Raw genomic sequence first — 19,852 nt, 5'->3', positions numbered from 1 at the left:
AAATCACAGCGATCTTATGAACTAATTTAATCGATGTATTATTCTAATAGATAAACATAACAATGATTGCTGGTGTCATCTCTTACATAAAAATTTACATTTATTCGTCTTATACTCAATACCTTAGGTTAAGTATTACAAAGATGTTAAGATAAAAGTTAGGGGTATAACTATAATAGCTACTACAAAATGACGACACATAAAAATAAAGAGACTTATTAAGAACGCTAATAGTATAGGTAAGCTGTAGCAAAGTAACACAGTAGATATACATGTATTCAGAATAAGTAAATATGCGGAATGTAATAATACACACTCGTCGAGGGACCCCGAGACAGGCCGAGAACGAGTGTGTACTTACATGCTGCTCCCTTCTTGTCTCGTCTCGCGCTTCTCCGATTGGATAGGAGCGGTGCTGAGACTCTCGGCGAGAGGCTCTCGACGAGTGTGTACAGCCGGCATTACATGTCTATTGTTTTCTACAGTTGATGTGTACATCAAAGGATTATAACATTTATTGATTTAGAGGTTTCTGGTGTTGTAGAGACTTTACCTCCTAGAACCTTAGGTACTAAAATGGCACGGATATGTCAAACTATAAGAAATAATCGGGCTAAGTAGTTGTAGGTTTTATTGTTTGGAAACTCAAGCCTTGCCTCTGTTAATTCGTTCGTATATACATAAATGTACCTGAAGGTACTCCAGTATACCCAAACACCAAAGTCCCGAATCCGTTGCGTTCGATAACTAAACTGAATACATTCTAACTTCGTCCATAAATGGCGCATTACTCGTTGCCCGTCATAAATATTCATTTTAGGCAACGATGAGGAAGTTTCACGCTTCTTCTTGGTTCCAAGTAAATGCGAGAAATATTAGAGAATTTATGAGCGTGTTCTTTACTTAGAAAGACGGGAACAGGCCTTAGAGCGTTCGTGTACTACATAGAAATAAACCCAGAGTACCTAGTATGTACCTAGTGTTTATTAGTTTTCCTGTGCCGATACTATGTAATTATTTATTTTATTTTTAATGTATGTCTTTCCCATCACGGACCAATGGTGTTCCGGACCTTTGGGAAGCGTGCGCGGAGCCGAAGCCAACACGTAGAGGCCCTTTTGACACTTTAATGAAATGTAAGGGGTACACCGAGCGGATGCTGCACTTACCCGTGTCATGGGACGCACGCAGAGGCAGCACCCGCCAGGGTGTAAGGGCTATTGAGAGTTGATGGTATCTAAAATGAACTAGGTTATTGGGTGAAAGCGATGGACTAAATACTGAGCTATGGGGTAAAAAACCGGATTTTTAATATTATTACATATTTAGGTTTGCCATGTGCACCCGGATCGTTGGGCCAAATTGGCTACCGAATGGACACCGGCACCGCAGGTTAGCCGGGGCAGAAGCTAACCAACAAAGAGATGGCGGGACGGCCTCGATACATTTTGCTTTGCAGCGAGTGGCGGGAGCATGCACCAAACCGTGATGAGTGGTGGACGAAAGGGGAGGCAAATACATTTTCACTTTATGAAAACCGATAAGGTGCAAACTTAACGATCTATTTTCGTTTATCGTTGTATACCATACATTGAAACATTAAAAGGGATTTTAATTTATCGTCCATTCGAATTTATGCTCCTACGCCGACTCTAAGATTAGGCATATAAAAAAATACATTTTAGACTTACACCTCGTAAATCTTAATAAAAAGTGGACATTTTATTTACTTTTTCAATAGAAGTTCCTAATCGATTTACTACGATCTTTTTGCGACCAGATATATCGGAGCTCCAAATGGTACTGATTTTACTTTCTGTCTAAATAAAATAGAAAAATACGGATCAGTTAGTTTTCTGGGCATTTTCCGCAGGTCCACAAAGCCATAGTGCATATTTTTGCCTGCGGTACGGGTATAGGTAATTGTAGTTTAGGCCTAGTCTATAGGTACATACTTTTAATTAAGATTTACGCCATTATAAACAGATTAAATAATATTCATCTCTCATCTAGATAGTTTGTATTTACAAGGTATGTGTGTGCCACAACGCTGGCCCGATGTTACATTTTCAAGATAGTTGAAATTCGACTTAATGTCACTATAACAATGTTCAAATTCAGTTCGATAAAAGTGAAACATAGAAAATAATGTTGGGCCAGCGTCAAATGTCCGTTCATCAAATCAGATCCTATATACACGCATACCAGTTTTGTTGCTACAACGTTTTGTAGTTAAAGGACATATTAGAAAATATTTGATATCAAATAAAAATTAACTAAAAAACCACGAATTTAGTCAATTTACAATAATCAGTGTTACAACCGTCCGTTGTCAAAGCTTCTTCGAGCATGCCAGTTTTGTCACTATAACGTATTGTATTATAAAGACACAGTAACAAACCACTTTCCATTAAGACATGTCTTCATTGGCTGAACAAATCACGAATCTATTAATGTACTATAGTAATTTCACTGCGATTAGTGTCCGTTATCATAGCAGGGCCTCTTCGAGCGTGTCGAAGGTGTCGTGCCATCAGTCGCTCTCATAGACCGTGGAGGTGGACGACCGGCGCCGGCTGTAGGGCGAGCTGAACTCCAGTCTGTTGTCCGGCAGCCAGGAGTACGCAGTGCGCTCCGAAGATGCACTGGAATGAGGGAGAAACAATCTTTATTGTTATATTCATAATACACAGCACAGGTAGCGAGACAAGGAGAGAGACTAAGCTGTATTTGCTATTCCCGATATTTATATTTGGTGTTGTATTCAATGCCTTAAATTTTAATAGAAACTTTGTCTGTGATGATATAATTAATATAATAATTCACAACCAGAGGTAAGGCTTCTTGTCCTTACATTCAGGAACAACAGATACAACTTTTGTTTTTCGTATCGGTATGGCTAATCTCAATGTCAAATAAAATACGATCAGATTTTTCTAAGCGGGAAATTTAAAATGTCGATCATATAGGCTTCTTGTTAAATTTAAAAACATTTTTTTATATTTCTCCCTTAAATTATTATTTAAAAGAGGATTCTTGTATGCGGAAGAAGTCGCAGGCAGAGTATCTATCAATAAGTATATAGTTTCAAAATACTAACTCAGACATGTTTGAAAATTTAATGAGCCGTGTTGAGCTTTGTTTCATGTCCAATTAACGTTTACAGCTCGGCTCGGCTTTCAACGTGTAATAGTGCGAGATGTAAGGAAAACAGTCCATTAAATGCGGGAAATATGTTCTCTATAATATAGAGGAATAATTAATGGTGCTTAATTATTACAACTATGGAAATAGGATTTATGCCGTAAAAGTATAAAACGTTGCACTTTAACATAAAAGAAAGTGAAGAAAGTATATCTGTAACTACTTTTAAGTTATTTCGCTTTTACTGAACTGTGACACGGTGTGGGCAAAGTTATGTTAAAGGGCAAAGTTTTATACTTTTACGGCATACGTATATTTAATAACAGAAAACAAAGACTATCCCAAAGCTTTCATGTGGATAATGTATTATTACTTAAGGCAATAACAGTGTCAACGCATTTGTCATATTCTCAAAAATGTGTACATTTTTATGAAATACCATAATCCCCTAAACCCTACATTCCCGTAATTAGATATAGTTTCTAATTAATAAAACAGTAAAAGGAGATGCACATGTACGGTATGCATTAAAATACTTAGCATTCATCCTGTAAAACTATGTTAAGGTTGTCCATGCCCGTGTTAACTTGAAGATATTAATTACAAAACACAACATTACAGAATTCGCTAATGAGGTTTAGTAGCTTAATAAAGGAGGCTTACTGCAACCTTGCGTTGGACTTCGCGCCTTAATGGTAATCTAGCTCAGGATTTACATGACCAGCAGTAACAATTGGACCATGTTCTTTGGACTAAACAAAGGCATGGTTAAGCCACAACGTCGACATAATATTATCATAGTAATACCTAATACAACTAACAAGACAGTCCTTGACAGGGCGGGGAACGCACTTGCGCGTGCGGTAGAAATGATGTCACATATTTTACAAAGCCAATAATATTTGGCAGGCGTTAAAGTCCTTATAGCATTCACAGAACGCTTATTATCCTTTGATTCCCGTGTCATAATTTTGTAGTATTATCATGCTACAGCTTCCTACGTTCGATTTCACAGGCTATCATCTAATAATGCTGGTAGCAGTAACATTTAAAAGTTGTTTTGAAACGGTTTGTTGTGTTGATGGGTTTTGAAGCGGCGCGGAAAAGTGAAATTTTGGTTCTTGGTTGATTAAGCGTGATTTTGTCACAATTGTAATAGACACTGGTTTCTCTCCCAAAGCACAATTTTAACTCTTGTAATGAAGTTTAAACTACATTTTTTGAAACGTTAAAATGCATAGTTTCTGTTTATTTTCTAATACCTACAATGCTTTCAAATCTTTATTTCTATTAGCTACTGAATCTCAATAAAGATAAACAAACGCATAAGTAAATAAACATTCTCAGGTTATATCCCAAACGTACAGAACCACGTACAAAAACTACAAGCTGTGTGTACATACGGCTTCCACTTTTCCCCAATGCAGTATGTAGTACATTTTTATTCAACTCATCTTTACAAAAGTTGTTATATAGGCTTACGTGTTCGCGCAGACGAGTGCCACCTACGATCACTTGAACAAACAGCATGCAGTATTTACCTTTGTCCTGCTTGTTGTTTTAAAGAGGCGGTAGAGAGCATAGGTCACCGCTCTTGACACACTTTATAGGGACTCGTAAGAGGTCTCGACTGAATACCGGGGTGGGGTGGGATTTTATAAAATGTCCACGGTAAAGATTTATTGATACTTTTGCGTAAACTATGATCCAAAAGCGGTTAGCAAATGGCTCGTATGTATCATTTAAACTGCTATCCATAATATTTATACGATAGTTTAAAATGTTTGCTAAACTAGTTGGGATTTTAAAACAGTTTACTAATAAAATGAAAATGTGTAGCGCTCAAATTACTGACAAACATATTTTTTATCGATCTTATATTTAAGTGCTGTTTGATTCGTTGTATGAGTGTGCTAAATGAAATGTTAAAAATTCTACATTCCAGTAGAAAAGTACTTCTCATCACTGTTCTGTACAAGTACTGTTTTTCTGTCCGGTTTTTTACCCCATAGCTCAGTTCTTAGTCCATCGCTTTCACCCAATAACCTAGTTCATTTTAGATTCCATCAACTCTCAATAGTCCTTACACCCTGGCGGGTGCTGCCTCTGCGTGCGTCCCATGACACGGGCAAGGGCAGCCTCCGCTCGGTGTACCCCTTACATTTCATTAAAGTGTCAAAAGGGCCTCTACGTGTTGGCTTCGGCTCCGCGCACAGTCCCAAAATAACTGTCAAACGTCAACGAAAAAACACGGCTCTAAATTATAAATTTAGTTTTTATTTTAAGAACAGCCGTTTTGCGAATATTTACGTATCAATCGCTCGATTTCTAAATGCTTATAATGAGTAAAGACTAAAAATAGCAAGCGAATACTTTGCGGAAGTCCCAACGCGTTCCTTGGGGCCCTACACGGACGTGACAGCCGCCGTCAATCAACGAAATCAAGAAATGTTTTTATTTACGTTTTAAAAATTATGTGATTTTATTTATTCCTGTGCCTTTTTTCCGAGTGATCCAGTGCACCGTTCAATTGTTCTATACCAATATTAACGGTCCAAGCAACAACAGTTTCGCCTCAGTTCTTCTATGCATGACTTCGTGAAAAGTGAAATTTGCAGTGTTTTGATAATATTTTTATACCTATGCATTTTGTTTATATTTGGTCTAAGTATTCTGTTAGGTAAGTTTTTTATGTCGTGTACAGCAAATACTTTAAATGCCGCCCCCACTACCTCACCTGCGGAGCCTTTAACCCAGTGCCCACAATGCCCACAAGGCTGTGTTTTCAAAGGGCAGCGGGGACTCAACATACACATCGGCAAAATCCATAATAACCGGGCAGTCGGGTGCACGCCAACCGACTCTCTCCCAGCACCGAGTACCTCTAGTTCGTCCCACATTAGCAAACCACCCTTTTCCGAAACCCTAGGTAACTTAAAAAACTCTATTCCCATTATAAAACGTATTCCCCGGAGCGCACGTATCACTGTTGCTCAAAAACTCACCGCAGATGTGAAAGCTGCCGTGAGTCAGAACTCTCCAGAATCCTGGGAGCACCTTCTTACTTTCCCATACAGAGTTCTACATGTCAAAGCAGACGCGCAAAAGGGTATTTCACTGACATCGAGGATAAAACAAAATTGTTCTCATCCCCATGACATTACCAACTTAGCCAGACCCGCTTTTAAACAAAGCCTGTCATTTCGCCGTCACGTCGAAACAAAAATTGGAGAAGGCAATATTAAAGGCGCCGCACGCCTCCTATTTTCCAGTGACGCAATAGCCCCTGACACACCTGAAACTTTGGCAGCCCTACTATCCAAGCACCCGAGCCCCGATACCAACGCCATCCTACCCGATCCTCCCGGCCCTTCCGACCCTTGCCTCCAGGTAACGCCCGATGAGATTCTCGCCGCGATTTGCTCCTTTCCCAATGGCTCCGCAGGTGGTCTTGACGGTCTGTCGCCCCAACACCTTAAGGACCTACTTGGCCACTGTTGCGGCGAAGCCGGTGAGGCCCTTTTGATAGGTCTGACAACCTTAGTTAATCACATGCTACAGGGCAAAGTTAACCCAGATGTAATTAACATTTTATATGGAGCAAACCTGTGTGCGCTGACCAAGAAGGACAGTGGAATCAGGCCAATTGCGGTAGGTACGACTTACCGCCGCCTGGCGGCCAAAACCTGCTGCAAAGCCGTATCAGACACATTAAGGAATTACTTCCAACCGCTTCAATTAGGTTTCGGCTCTAAAGGTGGGTGTGAAGCAGCGGTACACTCCCTACGTGCTTTTACTACAAGAAAGGAAGGCGAGGTCTTACTAAAGGTAGATGTACGTAATGCATTTAACTCGGTCGACCGTGGCGCCTTGTTGACACAAGTCAAAGAGAAAATCCCTGAACTTTATAATTTTATTTGGCAATGCTACAGCAACCCCTCCAAATTACTTTTCAAAAATAACCTCTTATTCTCTTCCGTCGGATGTCAGCAAGGCGACCCCCTGGGTCCTGCTCTTTTTAGTCTGGCTATCCAACCAATTATTGAGCGCCTAAATTCAAAATTTAATGTTTGGTATCTTGACGATGGTACCCTGGGTGGCAAAGTCGACGAAGTTGTCAAAGACCTAGAAAGTCTCACCACAGAATTCTCAAAAATAGGTTTGACTTTAAATTTTTCCAAATGTGAGCTATATTTTTTAGACAATTTCCAAAAAGACACAGCAATTCCCAAATTCCAAAATTTCGCCCCAGACATCAAAATTTTAGATTCTAGCTCACTTTTTCTATTAGGCTCACCCATCTTAGACGAAGCCTTCCCAGGGTATATCAACGACAAACACCAAAATTTTAGTTTTTTTTCGGATCGCTTACTCCAAATTAACCCCCACATGGCTTACACGATCATTAAATTCTGCTTGTTTGTCCCCAAATTTACGTATGCCCTTCGATGCAGTCACTTTTGGAAATATCCCCAACTTTTGGCCAAACTAGACGAACTTATAAAAAATACCGTTATTTCAATCATGAACATTCATTTAGACAACCGTCAATGGACCCAAGCCACCTTGCCCATCAGACATGGTGGTATTGGGATCCGTCCAATTTCGAGTATCGCTTTACCTGCCTTCCTTTCTTCGGTTCATAGCATACAAAATTTATTTTTCAAAATTCTAAAAATCAACACAGTTAACAGTTCGGACTTACCTTTTTTGTCAGAAGCCGTGGATAGCTGGAAGGCTGCCTGCCCCAACAAGGACCTGCCCGAGATGCGCCATTCGCAACATCAATGGGACGAGCCGCTCTGCGTGCTGGTACGTGATAATCTATATGAAACGGCCACCAGCCCTGCAGAGCGAGCTCGTCTTCTTGCTGGAACGAAATGGGAATCCGGCGCGTGGCTGCAGGCACTCCCTTCCAGTAACCTCGGCACTCTGCTAACCAGCAGTACTTTTAGACTCGCGGTATCCCTGCGCTTGGGGGCGGCATGCGTGGCCCCACACCGTTGCCACTGCGGCACTGACGTGTCGAAATTTGGAACCCACGGCCTCTCCTGCACCAAGAGCGCCGGCCGCATGGCACGCCACGCCAGTCTTAATGACATACTGCGCCGGGCCCTCGTCACCGCCGGAGCGCCGTCGGTTCTAGAACCGACGGGTCTAGCGCGTGACGATGGGAAGAGGCCAGATGGCATGACACTGGTTCCCTGGAAGCTGGGTCGACCCCTCGTCTGGGACGCCACGTGCGTGGACACGCTCGCGCCGTCCCATCTTCCAGGGACCTCTTCCAGGGCTGGCGCCACTGCCGATGCGGCCGAGCATCTCAAGCGGCGCAAATATGCAGCCATAGACACCGGCTGCATGTTTGAGCCGTTTGGTGTGGAGACGCTTGGGCCGTGGGGTCAAGGCGCGCACAGCATTTACAAAGAATTAGCCAAGCGCCTTATAGACGCAACGGGTGACCGGAAGGCTGGAGCCTACCTCGCCCAACGCATTGGCGTTGCCGTTCAGCGCGGTAACGCCGCCAGCCTTCTGGGCACCCTACCGGAGGGCACAGACCTGGGGCCAATTTTTTATTTGTAGGTTTTTTATTTTTTAGGTAGTTTTAGTTTAGTATTTTTAGTTATTATTTTAATTAATTTTTGTTCGTCATTATTATTTAGTTTTTAATTAAGTTTTTATTTAACAGGCAAATAATTGTATTCAACAGCTGGTTTTTTGCTTTTATAAAACCCAAGCCGTTGAATGAGATTAAAATCATTGTAAACAAAACTAGATGAGGTACACAATATACACAGTTTGTGAAACGTCATACCTTATAGAAGATTAGTCTACTAAGCCATTGACTTCCTATAGGTATAAGGTTATACCACACAAGTCACCAGACCTCCACCCAATACATACATAAAGTAGGTATATACACGAACAATACTAGAATAGTACCTACTAATCCACTTCATACGGTTAGTTAATTGCAAGGCATGTAGGATAACATTATGATTGGCGGGTTAATCTTATGGCCGATAAATTATCCTTTAGTTTAGACCATCGAAGTTCAGATGAGCACTGGTTACCCAATGAAGCCAACATCGAAACATATACAAAGAGTAAAATAATACAGGGAGTAGATAAAGATAATAGAAATTACCTTTGTTAAAGAGTCACATATGTATATTGTAGCAGCCAAAGTGGTCAAATACATAGTTCGTCACACCGTACTAAATATATGGTGTAGCGAACTATTTGACCACTTTTGCAGCTATAATATATTTGATAGTTATTGGACTGATTGGTGCTGTACTCAGAGAAAACTGATGACCTCCCTGCATAGAAATTTGTTTGCACGGGAATCAGTTATCTTTGCAATTGACCGTACACATATGAAAGAACTAAACTCACAGCATACGCACGCGAAAACAATGTCATCGGTAGGTACCCTTAGTGGAAATTTCATTCGAAAGCGTGACGTGACGTGTGCGTTTGCATTTTGTATGGGATTTTGAGTTTCAAAAACGTCCCGCTTGGCGCGCTATTCAAAATCCCATACAAAAATAGACATAAACATAACGCAAACGTCACGTTATTAGCGAATGAAATTGACACTAGGGATTCTTGTTATTTAGCACGTCCGTGCATATATTAATTCAGAAACGTGATTTTTCAAAGCGTAACCATTATCGCTGCAAATATGTAATCAATGAACAAACTATTAAACACAGTATTCAATTCATGTTTAATCTAGAACTAAAACAATATGACATAGTTACAATTTTAGATACAAAGGTTTCATTTCGATTACGAAGCGTATTTAGTAATTCTAATTTACCAGCGCTATTCACAATAGAGCAATGGAAAGCAAATTCATTTTCATTTTGATGACTTTAATGTTTACCTTGCAATAACTATTTCTCAATTAAAGCAACCAAATATAATCGTGTTTTATGTTACGCATACCTAGTTTTTAGTCTATTGTATGGTGTTGATTAAATTGGTTGATATTCGTTTTGACATTGGAAATGTCTTTTCGTTCGCTCCAGTATAGGGTCCGATTTCACGAAAAAGTGCGATCCCCTTATATCTCGGAAAGTTGTGAAAATATGATATTAAAAAATAGGCTCAAAAGACGCATAATCACGAGAGCTGTAAGGTGCAAAAATAATTATTCGAGAAAGTCAATAACCATAAAAGTTATGGTCGAAATAGTGAAAATAAAATTCAATTTTTTCCGAATTTTTGATTTTGGTGCTCGATAATTTGGAAACGAAGAATGATATCAAAAATTTGAGAAAAACGGCTCTGGACAATTTAGTCAGCTACAATTTGAGCCTAAAACAAAGACGATCGGGTTAAGGGTTTGCCCTGTAGCCTAACCTTAAAATAGTCAAAGAGTCAGAACGACATTTTTCACATTTCACATGACATTTATGACTTCATGTTTCGCAGAGTTCGTTATCGGTGTTTGTTGTGAATTATCGGGATTATGACGGCAGAATAACACTTAATAATAGAAATAGAGGGAGAGGGAGAGGGAGAGGGAGAGGGAGAGGGAGAGGGAGAGGGAGAGGGAGAGGGAGAGGGAGAGGGAGAGGGAGAGGGAGAGGGAGAGGGAGAGGGAGAGGGAGAGGGAGAGGGAGAGGGAGAGGGAGAGGGAGAGGGAGAGGGAGAGGGAGAGGGAGAGGGAGAGGGAGAGGGAGAGGGAGAGGGAGAGGGAGAGGGAGAGGGAGAGGGAGAGGGAGAGGGAGAGGGAGAGGGAGAGGGAGAGGGAGAGGGAGAGGGAGAGGGAGAGGGAGAGGGAGAGGGAGAGGGAGAGGAGAGGGAGAGGGAGAGGGAGAGGGAGAGGGAGAGGGAGAGGGAGAGGGAGAGGGAGAGGGAGAGGGAGAGGGAGAGGGAGAGGGAGAGGGAGAGGGAGAGGGAGAGGGAGAGGGAGAGGGAGAGGGAGAGGGAGAGGGAGAGGGAGAGGGAGAGGAGAGGGGAGAGGGAGAGGGAGAGGGAGAGGGAGAGGGAGAGGGAGAGGAGAGGGAGAGGGAGAGGGAGAGGGAGAGGGAGAGGGAGAGGGAGAGGGAGAGGGAGAGGGAGAGGGAGAGGGAGAGGGAGAGGGAGAGGGAGAGGGAGAGGGAGAGGGAGAGGGAGAGGGAGAGGGAGAGGGAGAGGGAGAGGGAGAGGGAGAGGGAGAGGGAGAGGGAGAGGGAGAGGGAGAGGGAGAGGGAGAGGGAGAGGGAGAGGGAGAGGGAGAGGGAGAGGGAGAGGGAGAGGGAGAGGGAGAGGGAGAGGGAGAGGGAGAGGGAGAGGGAGAGGAGAGGGAGAGGGAGAGGGAGAGGGGAGAGGGAGAGGGAGAGGGAGAGGGAGAGGGAGAGGGAGAGGGAGAGGGAGAGGGAGAGGGAGAGGGAGAGGGAGAGGGAGAGGGAGAGGGAGAGGGAGAGGGAGAGGGAGAGGGAGAGGGAGAGGGAGAGGGAGAGGGAGAGGGAGAGGGAGAGGGAGAGGGAGAGGGAGAGGGAGAGGGAGAGGGAGAGGGAGAGGGAGAGGGAGAGGGAGAGGGGGGAGAGGGAGAGGGAGAGGGAGAGGGAGAGGGAGAGGGAGAGGGAGAGGGAGAGGGAGAGGTGTAAATAATTTTATTCGTGAGCATGTGGCGGCTGCTAGCAGATAGCTGATGCTGAACCCTGGCAGTACCTATTGGAACTCAGGTTTGGTGCAACATAGACAAACGCTGTTATGGTCATCTCTCGTCGCGTCAAACTGCTGTCAAGAAAATTTCATATCTTGCAGCAAATGGGCCGCTGCCGATCAAGACTCGAGTGACGATAACGGCGATGTGGCTACCACTTCTCGAGTTGACTACGGATTTGCCGTGTAATAATTTTCTTGTACTTTGAACATTAATATATCCTGCTTATTAATCGAAAAATGAAATATGTACCTATACTTATGCGCCACGGCGACAATTATTCAAACTTCGATACGGGTGTGGAAATTTTGCAATTTGTTTGTTCACATGCGTTATGTCCAGGCTACTTGTGTTAGTCTAAGAATAAAATAATTATCATTCAACGTTGTAGTTTTATTTTGTAATGTCATAGCCCAACCTCCCGCTTAACGACCTCGTATGCATATTACCCTAGCAACCGTTGATGTTATTCGATTGACACTTGACTTGAAAAATATAGTTGTTATGATTATAATATCGTGCATGCATTTATTAAGAATATAACAAATTGGCGACGATGGCGGAAGAAATCGAACGCCTTATCCGTCTACGGGCTTCGATACGCGGCCAACTAACGAAACTACAACAACAATTACTACAAAATCAACCTACTACAGATTTCGAAGTAAGTCAGAGACTGACAAGCTTAGAAAATTACGAGAAGAAATTCGATACAATTCAAAGTGACATAGAATCGCAATCAGAAAATTTAGAATCGGAGATAGAGCAACGACATACAACCGAAGAAAACATTTTACAACTGAAATTGAAACTGCACGGCTTACGCCCTACACCAATTACCGATGCATCTTCAACGTACGTCTCCGTTTCACAACATACGCGGAGCTTGGAAGGTACGAGTACAGACTTACGACCACAACAAACACCGAGGCTCAATTTTACGCCTTTTCATGAAAAAGAAACGTTCAAGAACTTTATAAAAAGACTTACTGTATATTTGCTGCTGAATAATATAACTAACCCAAAAACTAAAGTATACATGTTACTATCAACACTACCCCCGGATTTACATGAAAGAGTCCACGACCTATGCTCTCCAGATGACCCTCTTGATAAAACATTTGAAGAAATCGCAGATATATAGACAAGTTCATCGACCCGAAACCAAGCATCTGGGCATCCCAACATACCTTCATTACGCGTCTACAACAAGCCGATGAGTCTGTCCCCATTTACGCTTCAGAATTGAAGAAGCTGTCACTCAACTGCGAGTTCAAGTGCTTACACTGCAAAAAGCCTACAATTGATTCGTTCCTATCACTACAATTGATACGCGGCCTGAAGGATGGAGACATCCGTACAAAAATATTGCAAGAAAACGAAACCATGACATTCTCCAAATTAATACATACTGCGGCATTAATGGAAACTGGAAAAAGCGAAAACTTAACCATGTCGACATCCATTCAAAAAATGTCAACTGACAACATCAACAAAATTTCGCAAGCGCACAACCAACCACTACACCCACCGCGAAACAAGGCTATTACGATTAGAGATCTTAAAGGTAAATGCTACCGTTGCGGAAGAGACGATCACAAAGCAAATGAGTGCGGCGCTATAAAAAGTACATGCCGTAAGTGTCAAAAGGAAGGGCACATAGCTCGAGTTTGTTTGCAGCGACATGAACGCAATCAAACGAACCTCCTGAACCACTCGACAAGCAGTGTCAGCACCGAAAGCGTGGGAGACATCCACCTAATTAAAAGTGAATATTCAGACAAATTCATCATTACTGTTGACATTGAAGGCAAGAAGGTTGACATGGAATATGACACTGGAGCTGCACTGTCCGCAATTTCACTCAAAGACTACAAAAAATTAAGAATTAATAACAAGATATTAAATACTACTACGACATTTAGAACCTATACGAAACAATCCTTCAAACCGATCGGCGTAGCTTACGTCAAATGCGCTTACAAACATCAAACATTCTATGGAAAACTGTACATAATTGACATGGATGTTGAACCGGTTTTGGGTAGGAGCTGGATGAAAGAATTCAAAGTAGATTTTGCTGACATGAGAAGCGTTGAAACATGTTCGAAGGAACCGAAACTAGAGAAATTACTTAAAGAATATGACTCTACCGTCTTCAATTCAAACCTGGGCGAAATTCCAAACGTCCGAGGTCATCTGACACTGAGAGAAGATGCGAAACCAATATTTATCAAACCACGCAGAATACCGTATGCGTTACGTGCAAAAGTAGATGAGGAAATTGATAGACTAGAGAAACAAGGAATCATTACAAAAATCGATCACTCCGAATGGGGTACACCAGTCGTACCGATAGTGAAGCCCAATGGCAACATTAGACTTTGCGCAGATTACAAAATCACCTTAAATAAAGTAATAAAAGATGAACAATACCCAATCCCCATACTTGAAGACATCCTTGCCGAAATGAACGGAGGACAACTTTTCTGCACCTTGGATATCACACAAGCATACTTAAACATGGTCATGGATGAAGAAAGTGCCCTACTACAGACCCTAAGCACACACAAAGGCACCTTCAAGGTAAACAGGCTCATGTTTGGAGTAAAAGTAGCCCCTAGTCTTTGGCAGAAATTTATGGACCAGCTGTTAATGGGCATCGAAGGCGTCAAGTGCTTTTTCGACGATATAATAATTCAAGGCTCGACTGAAGAACAGCTCCTCACCAGACTTAGACAAGTTTTACAAAAACTCAAAGAGAGTAACCTTCGAGTCAATAAAGAAAAATGTGACTTCTTCAAACGTAGCATCAATTACTTAGGGCATACCATAGACAAAGACGGATTACATAAGAACCAGGACAAGGTCAAGGCAATTGCAAATGCACAACGCCCAACTAACGTAAACGAATTAAGAACCTTTTTAGGCATGGCAAACTACTACAATAAATTTATACCGAATCTATCATCCATTACTAACCCTCTGAACGAATTATTGAAGAAAGGTGCGAAATATCTTTGGACTACAAAATGTGAAGAAAGTTTTAATACTATTAAGGAAGAAATACTGAGTGAGCGGATATTAATACACTTCGATCAAAATAAAGCTCTCATTCTGGCTACAGATGCCTCACCCTTGGGCCTTGGTGCCGTTCTGAGTCACAGATTACCTGACGGTTCAGAACGTCCCATAGCATTCGCATCTAGATCCCTTACAACCAGTGAAAAGAAATATAGTCAAATTGACAAGGAAGCGACGGCCATCTTCTGGGGATTAAAGAAATTCTTTCACTACTGTTATGGCCGGAAATTCACCCTTATCACCGATCACAAGCCGCTTACATCTATTTTTCACCCGCACCAGACATTACCTACCTTAAGCACGATGAGACTATTCCATTATGCGCACTTCCTCTCCGGATTCGACCACAACATTGAATATAGAACTTCAACGAAAAATGCAAATGCAGACTACCTCTCTCGCTTCCCGATAGAGAAAATAAATGACAACAAGATTGACCAACACTGCGTATTCCAATTGAAGCACATACACGCAATAAATATTTCACCGGAAACAATCGCCAGAGAAACCAAAGAAGACCCTGAATTACAAAACTTACTACAAATACTTCAGTCAGGTGCGTCACTCAGAGAATCTGGATATAAAGATAACGAACTGACATTACAAAATGATTGCATTCTAAAAGGTACACGAGTAATGATTCCGCATAGATTGCGGCAACAGATATTAGAGGAACTACATACCGGTCACATTGGAATTTTGAAAATGAAACTCCTTGCACGAAGCTTCGTATATTGGAAAAATATTGATAAAGATATTGACGACAAAGTCAACTCGTGTCGAACATGTCGTCTAGAACAGAACGCTCCACCAAAAGCACCGATTCATCACTGGGAAGACCCTGCAGGCCCATGGCAAAGAATACACATAGACTTCGCGGACCCTATATCTGGTTATCAGCTGCTAATTGTAGTAGATGCATTCTCTAAAGGGGTCGAAATCATTCCAACGAAAACAACCACGAGCTCATTTTGCATTCAAAAACTAGACGAATTATTTGATACTTTCGGATTACCCTACACCTTGGTCTCTGACAATGGTAGACAGTTCACATCACAAGAATTTCAGAACTTCTTAAGCAATAATGGCATTGTACATAAGACCATTGCCCCGTACCACCCAGCGACCAACGGTCAAGCGGAACGGTTTGTACAAACAATCAAAAAAACACTGCACAAATTAGAGGGGGAGAGTGGCGTGATAACACAGAAGATCCTAAAAGTTAAGAGGATACTTCGAGGTACGCCAGGCAGCTCTGGAGATACTCCCTACATGCGCATGTTCGGGAGAGAAGTAAGAACAAGACAGACGGCGAAGATCCGTGCGCCTCCAAGGTCCCCTCTCCGACCAGCTCCGACTCCGACTACAATAAAGCAATTCGCCTTAGGCAGTAGAGTCCAGGCGCGAAGCTACTCTGTATCTGATAAGAAGTGGCAGTTCGGTATAGTGAGACGCCGGCTCGGGAACCTACATTACGAAATTGTAATTGACGACGGACGTGTCTGGATCCGACACCTGGACCAGCTGCTCCCGGCTCCAGGGATTCCACGGAATCACGGCGGAGGCGTGTCATAGCCCAACCTCCCGCTTAACGACCTCGTATGCATATTACCCTAGCAACCGTTGATGTTATTCGATTGACACTTGACTTGAAAAATATAGTTGTTATGATTATAATATCGTGCATGCATTTATTAAGAATATAACAATTTTGTAACTTTTTCCTTATCCAGACTTTCTCGTCGCTCAGCGACAGTATTTTTTCGAATTCCGTAGATTCATTTCCAATGTGCTCGATAGTCGTGTGAGGCACGAAATCTGTGAATTTTTTATATGGGTGTGTGAGTGTGTTATAATTCTGTTCGTCGTTGTGTGGTGTAAATCTAAGTATAGGTACTTAATAACATTAAATTCTTTATATTGAACACCAAGACCCCAGAATTAAAGATCAGTTTTTAACAACAACCGTTCTACATTTTATCTTCATGCTCAATAATTGGAAAAGGATGTATTGATTATATTCAGGTACTAAAATTACGTTTTCCTCAAAAACGAACAATCCTTATTGTTTGGCGCTCCTAAAGCTATCATAAGGGAAGCCAATGGAAAGCGAGTCCAAGACTGTTAAAAGGGAATAAAGACCTTACAGACATCACAGTCACTGCGAACGAAATCCAATTTGAAATAAGTGCCAGCTGAATTAATCCAGCCACTTTGAACGGACCGGATGAAATTTCTGGTATTTTTCACGTCTAGCAATAAAAAAGAGCCCTCGAGTTGGGAAATATGAGTAATAGCCTCGCTTGGAGCTCTGGAGAAGTGTAAGGAATAATATTATTATGCTCGCACTGTGAGGACCTTTTTAAGGCGTATCCATACCTCCGTGACATTGACCATAATTACCATACATTAAATTTTTTCCATCACCAGCAAACGCAAATATTGTCATTAAATCTAAAATAATTTATTCTCAGGCACAAATGCCCATAGAGTTCACCAAGAAAAGTCTGCAACTATTTTGATAGCTTACGCAGTGCAAGTGTTATTATATTAATACGTCATAATTAAAGAAGTTTGATGTTTAAAATAACACTTGCACTGTGTGTGCTATCAAAATTGTTGCAGACTTTTCTTGGTCCAACTATAAATACATTACATATCTTACAGAGTAACATAGGTACATACACTAATTTATAACCTTAGAAGCTAAAATAATTTTTGCGTCACAGCAGTTTTTTGTTGCGTTATTTTAATTGACTTTGTTGTGACCTTATGACATTACAAACAATAAGATTCACGAAATAAATTTATGATATTTTCTCGCAACAATCCTACTTGAATAAATAACTGTAAGGTACGTCCGAGTGATCGTCACTCTCACAGTACATGTCATCTTTAACATTATGTCATTACCATGGTGACAGCCAAGTGCTATTAGCGTCTCCAGCATTGAGACGTTTACCTTATTACTATCGATTTTTGTTTTAAAATCAGCCTCATTTGAATATTTTTTACAAATAAGTTTATTTACTACTTCGTAAATTTCAGTGTTAATTTATTTTTCTCTTCATTTGCTTAAAAAATACTTAAGCCCTCTATTTTAAACATTTCACGGCCACAATACGCCGCACAACTTAAACTGTTGTGCTTTTTTCGCGACCTAGGGGAAATGGGATGCATCTAGATAAAATCTGTGTCAACGGAACATTTTGTAACCGCTGGATAAGACTCATATCTCTATTATTCTTACCACTTGCTGATCTTATTTATATTTTTGTTAATTCTCGTTTCACTTTGAAAGCAAGTTCTATACTCTGTATTTTTAGGTACTTAAATAACAGTAAACAAATAATACGTACATTTTCGGGTAGTTATAACCAGGGACAGGAACCGGTTACCTTAACCGGGGTTTTTCATAGGGTTATTTTAGAGGTGTTTATAAAAACCCCTACCATAACGGTAACCGCTTAATAAGGTAACACTTTGATTCGGTAACCGTATCAGATCGAGTTAACCTCTGTTACCGGTAACCGAAATAAAAACCCAGTCTATTCAGTTACCTCATTATGAGGTTTTTGACCAGTTCAAACGATTGTAATCTTTACGCACACTTAAATTCAACTTATTATTGAATAACCGAGGTTGGCATGGGCGGTCTATGAAGCCTCCAGCACAAACAAGTTTTTTTGCCTTTCCTTTGTTTATCTTTATACCTACCTGTGTGGCGTGTTCTTATTATAAATATTATTATATTATAACTTAAATAATTAAAATAAATAAATTAAATAAGTTTAATAAATTAAATAAATTAAATAAATTAAATAAATTAAATAAATTAAATAAATTAAATAAATTAAATAAATTAAATAAATTAAATAAATTAAATAAATTAAATAAATTAAATAAATTAAATAAATTAAATAAATTAAATAAATTAAATAAATTAAATAAATTAAATAAATTAAATAAATTAAATAAATTAAATAAATTAAATAAATTAAATAAATTAAATAAATTAAATAAATTAAATAAATTAAATAAATTAAATAAATTAAATAAATTAAATAAATTAAATAAATTAAATAAATTAAATAAATTAAATAAATTAAATAAATTAAATAAATTAAATAAATTAAATAAATTAAATAAATTAAATAAATTAAATAAATTAAATAAATTAAATAAATTAAATAAATTAAATAAATTAAATAAATTAAATAAATTAAATAAATTAAATAAATTAAATAAATTAAATAAATTAAATAAATTAAATAAATTAAATAAATTAAATAAATTAAATAAATTACATAAATTAAATAAATTAAATAAATTAAGTAAGTTAAGTAAATTAAATAAATTAAATAAAGAAATAAATTAAATAAATTAAATAAATTAAATAAATTAAATAAATTAAATAAATTAAATAAATTAAATAAATTAAATAAATTAAATAAATTAAAAAATTAAATAAATTAAATAAATTAAATAAATTAAATAAATTAAATAAATTAAATAAATTAAATAAATTCAATAATATCAATAAATTCAATAAATTCAATAAATTCAATAAATAAATTAAATTAAATAAATTTAATAAATAAAGTCAATAAAATCAACAAAATATAAATAAAGTCAATAAAATAAACAAATTTTTTAGTATTTTTTTTAGTTCTGACGGCACATCACTAAAACTACTTTAATGTAGCAAACCAGTAAGCAACCGATAATAAAGGTTACCATAACTGAATGAAAACCTGTTAAAAACCCTTAACAAAAACCCTATCGCGATGGGGTTTTGAGATTAACTCGGTTAAAGGTTAGGGTTACCGTTTCAATAAGGTTACCATTACAATCAGGTAACAGTATGATAGGGTTACCGAATGATAAGGTAACCGAATCGATTGGGTTACCGAATTGATAGGATTAAGCGTAAAGAGGGGTTTTCCGGTCCTTGGTTATAACATT

General features: G+C 39.5%; 1 protein-coding gene across 1 annotated transcript in view; it reads right to left on the bottom strand.

The window, feature by feature from the left end:
- Nucleotides 1-2,463: 2,463 nt before the first annotated feature.
- LOC134794160 (toll-like receptor 6) overlaps nt 2,464-19,852 on the bottom strand; it is a 133,226-nt gene continuing 115,837 nt past the window's right edge. Inside the window, exon 2 of the mRNA XM_063765877.1 lies at nt 2,464-2,645. The gene's annotated coding sequence lies outside the window, so the exon portion shown is untranslated. The remainder of the gene's footprint in view (nt 2,646-19,852) is intronic.

The sequence above is a fragment of the Cydia splendana genome, chromosome 10, assembly GCF_910591565.1.
Source record: "Cydia splendana chromosome 10, ilCydSple1.2, whole genome shotgun sequence".
NCBI lineage: Eukaryota > Metazoa > Arthropoda > Insecta > Lepidoptera > Tortricidae > Cydia > Cydia splendana.
Note: the sequence above shows the minus strand (reverse complement) of the source record. Positions and strands in the feature narration are given on the sequence as shown.